The sequence below is a fragment of the Bison bison genome, unplaced genomic scaffold (assembly GCF_000754665.1).
Source record: "Bison bison bison isolate TAMUID 2011002044 unplaced genomic scaffold, Bison_UMD1.0 scf7180017864465, whole genome shotgun sequence".
Lineage (NCBI taxonomy): Eukaryota > Metazoa > Chordata > Mammalia > Artiodactyla > Bovidae > Bison > Bison bison.
Window position 1 is genome coordinate 1,011,945 of NW_011495026.1, and position 7,736 is coordinate 1,019,680.

Genomic DNA, 7,736 nt, shown 5'->3' on the forward strand with positions numbered 1-7,736 from the left:
CAACATAGTTTCGGAAGTTTTGGCCACAGCAATCAGAGCAGAAAAAGAAATAAAAGGAATCCAAATTGGAAAAGAAGAAGTAAAACTCTCACTATTTGCAGATGACATGATCCTCTACATAGAAAACCCTAAAGATTCCACCAGAAAATTACTAGAAATAATCAATGACTATAGTAAAGTTGCAGGATATAAAATCAACACACAGAAATCCCTTGCATTCCTATACACTAATAATGAGAAAACAGAAAGAGAAATTAAGGAAACAATTCCATTCGCCATTGCAACGGAAAGAATAAAATACTTAGGAATATATCTACCTAAAGAAACTAAAGACCTATATATAGAAAACTATAAAACACTGGTGAAAGAAATCAAAGAGGATACTAATAGATGGAGAAATATACCATGTTCATGGATTGGAAGAATCAATATAGTGAAAATGAGTATACTACCCAAAGCAATTTAGAGATTCAGCGCAATCCCTATCAAGCTACCAACAGTATTCTTCACAGAGCTAGAACAAATAATTTCACAATTTGTATGGAAATACAAAAAACCTCGAATAGCCAAAGCGATCTTGAGAAAGAAGAATGGAACTGGAGGAATCAACCTACCTGACTTCAGGCTCTACTACAAAGCCACAGTTATCAAGACAGTATGGTACTGGCACAAAGACAGAAATATTGATCAATGGAATAAAATAGAAAGCCCAGAGATAAATCCACGCACCTTATCTTTGCGTGGAGGCAAGACACCTTATCTTTGACAAAGGAGGCAAGAATATACAATGGATTAAAGACAATCTCTTTAACAAGTGGTGCTGGGAAATCTGGTCAACCACTTGTAAAAGAATGAAACTAGACCACTTTCTAACACCATACACAAAAATAAACAACTGATTTATTGAATTTTCTGATGAATTAGATACTGGTAAATTCTCTAGCAGATACAAAGTTGGGGAAGTGCATAATCTCTAGTTTAGTTAGGAAAAGAAAAGAGTGTATATGAAATGCTAAACAAAAGAGTATCCACGGAAAGCTAAGAATGATTACAAAATAATTATAGAAGAAAGTGCCTTAGCATTTGAAAATGAGAAATTATATTGAATTGATACGCAATTGATAACCAGTATGAGAGAAAAAAACATTTTGTGTACTATCTCTTAAGTTTTAGATAAGACTACCTCCAGAAAATGCTTTAGTGTGGAACTTAAAGATATGGTTCTGTTTTTACACAATTTTAAAGGAGACACTGATTGTGAGATTACATGTCAACTGGAACAGGATAGAAGATGAAAACTGACATATCAAATTCATATACAATATGCTCACAAATATAAAATGCTACCAGGTTTTGGTCTTACTTTGAACACTCTGTAACATTCTTTCTTGGAGTATAAAAACTAAAATTGAACAGTAGCTCTCTAAGCAAACAATAATAATCAAGAGCAGAGTATGGTAAATTTCATGAGAAGCACAGAGTATAGGAATTCAGTACATGGACAAGTGGCATCAGAACCGAGCGCAAAAAAGACTTTTTTGGTTACTATTTTTTTTTAATTGAAATTGATTGGTGAGAGGATATTCTATGTTATAAAGAGGGGAAAAGCAAAAATAAACAGAGTAATGCTTATTGTGAAATAACCTATGACCTTATTTTAATAATTTTCAAGTACAAAAGTAAAAAACAGGAGACTGGGCCAATGCATTATAAACCCTGAGATTTAACTCAGTGAATTAAAATTCACTAATTTTGATGAAAAATGGTACAAACAAATTATAAAAGTTTCAAAATAGCCCAAACTATCTTCTGCACTTGAAAAAGATTATAAAGAAGCTGTCTTGTAATTTATATGATCACCCCACGAGCCCACACTTCATTTTATGTCTGATTATAATAATATCTGCATGTATAATTCTCCATTGGCAGTAACAGATTGGTTTCAGAAAGCAAGAAATTAACAGCAAACAAAGAAAATACATTCAAATCCCTTGCCATTAAAATCAATAAACTGACCAATTTTAAAGCTGAGCTGTTTTATTATGTAGTAATGAAGTTTATTTAGATTTTTGGCAACCACATTATAGCTCAGGGATTTATCAACCACTCTAAAACAAGAACATTTACATACTTCTCTAACCCAATTACTCTTCAGACAGAAATATCTACTTTTTTTCCTTTGAATATTTAGTTTTTTAAATCTTAAGTCTGTTCACTGTTCTCAGTCTTACCGAATAATTAGGCCTTTTATTTTGGTGTTTGATAGCTTTTTTTAAAAGCTCGCATAAGTTTTTTTTTTTCCTAGTATGCATTTTCTTAAGAAAAATTAACATCATTAAATTTCTGGATTCAGTTCTATTAAATCAGCTCAACTAAGTTTCAGTTTATGATCATCACAAGCATATATTACTACCAAAAGCTAGAAATCAGAGGAGAGAGGATTTTACAGTTTAAAACAAAAACAAAAATTCCAGTCCCTGCTTATACTGTAAGAATGTCATATATATTGGATATCTTATTACATCATGAGTTTATGGTAGGTAACAAAGGGTTTTGGGGAATACAAAATCTAAAATTATTTTTGAAGTGATGTCATCAAAAGATGAATTTAATCATTCAAGCAGGATCACTAAATATGGATATATTGCATAGTACAGAATACATAACTAAACACGTAGCTTCTGCATAGCAGATCTGATTTCTGTCATTGAAATCTGTATTGATGCTCATTATCATACATTTGGAAAGATGAAAACTTCTTCCACCCTAGTAAACCATACCAAGAGTCATTAATTTTATAAAAAGATAAAATAATTTTCCATTTTGAAAATTATATAAGATTTAACTTTTTAATAGGAACAACAGGTATACAATGTGCTTCTATAAATCTAAAAATAATGAATTATGTTTAAGCTTAAGTGAACTGAAAGCATAAGTTTCCAATGAAAAAAACTTTGTTTTTATTCAATAGCATATGCTTCAGATTCTCTGGATTTTATAATAAATGTACATTTTTATTACTTTATAAATAATTATAAAAATGAATACATCTCAAGTAGAAATAATCAATTTGTGATATTAGATTATGTGATCTATCTGTTGGTAATTAAATATTTCACTGAGTTCATGCAATGAGAAAAAATGAAAACAAACCTAGAAGTAATCCCAATAAAATGGAATAAATAAGAAATTCTGATATATACATAAACACATGTATTTCTTCCTGTATGAATATATTCTTATATGCATATATATGTGTGTGTATATTCTTAAGGCTTGTCCTTCTAAAACGTGATTGCCTAGAGTTGCAGTGAGTTGAATAACAAAAAATGACACATTGGTGCCTAAAAGAAAGACATTTTTTCAGAAGGGTAAGCATTTTTATACCAGTTTATAGTTAAGATAGTCTAGCTCATTGCAAGATGAGGTAAGTTAATATCATTACTTTGTATTTATTCATTGCCACTTACCAAGAGCAGATAATGCTTTATAAACTATAATTAACCAAACCTATACTCATGCTGAACACAGAATTATAAATCAATGAAACTACAATCAAAGATAGCAAGGAATCACAACCACCCACAATTTCAAAGTTAAAATGAAATAAAATACAACTCTTGCATACTAAACAATTTACTGATACAGAGAGGAGAATGGTTTCCATGGTTAATTAATTCTAAAAATTCTTACAAAAGCTATACATCAAAATACAGTTTATAACATCAATTAATATGAATTGATTAGAAACATATGAAGTTCTGTTAAAAAAAAAACTAGGACTATTGACATGTATTGATTATATTCATTTACTTGACTTTAAATTGAACATTTCCACCCCCCTCTGAAAAGCATGGATTCAGTTATTTCATATTTGAAAGTTACAAACATTATCAGAAACATTACTATGTCAAAATTATAAAGAATAATTTTATTGCTTATTCATTTCCTGATACTATCACCATTTTAATGTATACTCACAATTTTAATTTTTATTAAATCTTTATCTAATAGATTTTTTCCTGTCTCATTTTACAAGTACTGTAAAATACATAAAAAATAAACTCAAGTGAATTACTCAAGAGAATATTAATTTAAAAAAATCAAAAAGAAAAATAAGAACAAAATTATATATATGTGTGTATATGTATATATATACACATATACACACATATATCTTCTTATTTAACATATTTAACATTCCTAGTTGTCTTCAGTTTTCCTGTGGATTCAATATGTTGCTGGGTAGTGTAATTTCCTTGTCTAAAGTACTGGATAATTCATTTCCTACTTTCCTTTCTTGTATAGTATCTCTATATTATAGGCCCCAAAATAAAACTTTATAGATGTTGTTCTTTTGCAGTATTTTATTGTTTTAAATTAGTTATGAGAAGGAAGTGGAAGCAGAAGTGAAAGTCACTCAGTCGTGTCCAACTCTTTGTGACCCCATGGACTATACAGTACATGGAATTCTCCAGGCCAGGATACTGGAGTAGGTAGCCTTTCCCTTCTCCAGGGATTGAACCCAGGTCTCCTGCATTGCAGGTGGATTCTTTACCAGCTAAGCCACAAGGGAAGCCCGGAGAAGAAAATTTTAATTATACTGTCTTTTATAACTGCCTACATAAATATGCTGCTTCATAACTATTTTAGTTAAAAGTCATTGCTCTGATTTAATTTTTAAATAATCATAAACACAAAGTTTCAACTTTGTGGTAATTTACATATTAATTTGATAAGTAAGCTCTCTTTATGGTTTTCAAACAATTTAAATATTTATATTTAATTTTTAATAATTCAGAAAATCCCCATTCCTTATTACTAGCCAATATAGATGAAAGTCACTGATTTTTGAAAAAAATATTTTAAATAATCTTTGAATTGAATTGATGTATTTGTGTCTGTGCTGGGTCTTCGTTGCTTCGTGGGCTTTGATCTAGTTGTGGTGAGCTGGGGCTATGCTTTGGTTGTAAGCAGACTTCTCACTGCAGTGGCTTCTCTTGTGGAGCGTGGGCTGGAAGGATCACCGGCTTCGGTAGTTGTGGCATGGGGTCTCCGTAGTTGTGACTCCCAGGCTCTAGATCATAGGCTTAACAGTTATGGCATATGGGCTTAGTTTTTCCGTGGCATGTGGGCTCTTGCTGGAGGACTCCAACCTGTGTCTCCTGCATTGGTGGGCGTGTTCTTTACCACTAAGCCACCAGGGAAGCCCCAAAGCTCACTAAATCAAATTTGCTTTCTTAAGTCCTTTAGATAGAAATGTAAGTGTTGGGTATACATTCTAAAGGTCCTATCAGCTATCTTATTTAGTGTATATAACTGTAAATATGGAACTAAAGTTTTGATATACCAACTCTACCTAAAAACCGGGCATCACATATGTTTCATAGTAACTTTCACTCATGTAACCCCCAAATTGAATTTTAGTTCATTTTGATTCTGAGAATTTTGAGCTATACGTGGCTATTTTATTCTTCTGGTTACAAATAAGTACCACTTTAAATGGCGCATGAGCTTTAAGGTTTTGCTACAAGGCTCACAGCTTTACAAATATTTGCAAAGTTTGACAGCAACCTCTTTAAGTGCTGATGGGGTTTGCAAAATTCAAGTAGCTGTGGAAAGTCTGAGATTGAAAGAATTTCCTATGAACTGCTGGGGGAAAACGGGGCAGTTTCACACACCTCAAATACAAATGTGAATTGTAAGCCTTTGGTCACAGGTGGTATAATTCAGTTTGCAAAATTTCATTTTTGAGCTGAGAGAGATGGTTTTTCAAGTTGCTGTGTTTTCATATTGCTATTATGAACTAATAAGTTACTTTTTTATGAAATGTGAATACTGTGATTAATAAATGTTATTACAACCAGTAACACTTTTAAAGTTGTATATAAATCTGTTAATGTATTTTTTTAATGGTGTGTAGGAAAACACTGCTTTTCTTTTCATTTTCAATTTTTGGTAAAGCACAAAGATTCATCTCTGAAATAAGCAGCATGTATTACCACTTATCTCTCCACATTGGCTCTGCAGCGTGTCTGCACATACGTATATATTTTCCAGGGTGCACTTTCATACAGGAAGCACACAGGAAACTGCTGTTTAGCCATTAGGAGTCTTTTTCTCCAAAGAAAGCAATTTATACAGTTTCAACTTTAAATGTTTGAAAGTAGCATTAATAGTACCCTTCCTATTAAACTAAAGACTATTTATAAATAAATTCTCCTTTAGAAAGAAAAATAGACCAAAAAAAAATCTATTTTACCAGAGTTTGATGATTTGTACTCCTCATAGATACAAATATGCCTATTTTGTAGTTCTAACACAAAACCTTATTCTACTTTCTACTCAGAATTTATAATATGGAGATGCCTGCATTTTTTAAGCAGTAGCTCTTTATCTAGAAGCTAAAATCTGTTCTTTATAACGCAATCTAAAGTAAAGTTGCCTAACAGTCTTTGAATACTTAAGATTTTATTTTATAAAATGAGAATGAAAAAAGCAAAGTGATGGACTTAATACACAGGCTGTAACTGGACTGAATAACCCACCTGTAACACTAGTGATTTGCACTCCAGGGAAAATTTAAAACATTTTCTTAAGGCTTTTACATATATATTGGCCCAGCATATAACATGCAAACATTGGTGAGATCTATAGGCAGTTATTGATAATACATGTATTGGTAGATCCCAAGTTTACCAAACATTCTCAAAAGATACAGTCAATCATTTACAGCCAAACATAGTCATGTGGTGGTGGTTGTCATTTGTCTTATCATTAGAATTAGTAATAGAGGGGCTGCCAACTAGGAAAAAGACAACAAAATTTTTATTTTGGATTATTTCTATATATTCTGTATCAAATAGTACTGTGTTAAGAGCTCTAAGGGAGAAGGAAATGGTAACCCACTCCAGGATTCTTGCCTGGAAAATTCCATGGACAGAGGAGCCAGGTGGGCTCCAGTCCATGAGACTGCAAAGAGCTGGACACAACTGAGTGTGCACAAGAGCTCTAAGGACAGAGATCTAAATGATTTGAAGGGTCCAGTTTTTAGGTGTCTGATTTGACATTATATATATTTTTTCTTTCGTCCACCATCATTTTTACTCATCTTGAAGAACTTCCTGTAGCTTCTTTGTAATGTAGGTTTTCTTAGATCTAGGATGAGAGTACATAAAACCCTATTAATATCTACCACAACACTTCTATCTTGGATAGTCCCGAATTCAAATCTGTCCCCTTGTACAATCTAGCTGCTGAAATAGCTGCTCAAATATTTAAAATCTTTATTACTTCTGTTTTTAGCCTTGGAAACTTGCTCTATCCAACCTATTAGAATTTAGGGGAAAAATTGTAGTTGTTTACTGAATTTAAAATTATTCAAAGTAGCACTCTCTAAAGGAAGGGGCATTTACTTTAAGGATTCTCTGTTAGTGGGGCTCAGAAAAACCCCAGTGTTGAAGAAATCAACATAATTTTTTAGTTTATTGTTTTAAAAATTTCAACTTGGCATTTTTTTCAATAATACAAGAGTAAGGTCATATGTGTACGTATCTTATTAATTTTTTATTTTAATAAAATAAATCAAGTGGCACAGTAAATTAAAACGAAAATTCAACACATATGGTATTAACACATTGTGTGTGTGTGCTGCTAAGTCGCTTTACTCATGTTCGACTGTGTGAGACCCTATGGACTGCAGCCTGCCAGGCTCCTCCATCCATGGGTTCTCCAGG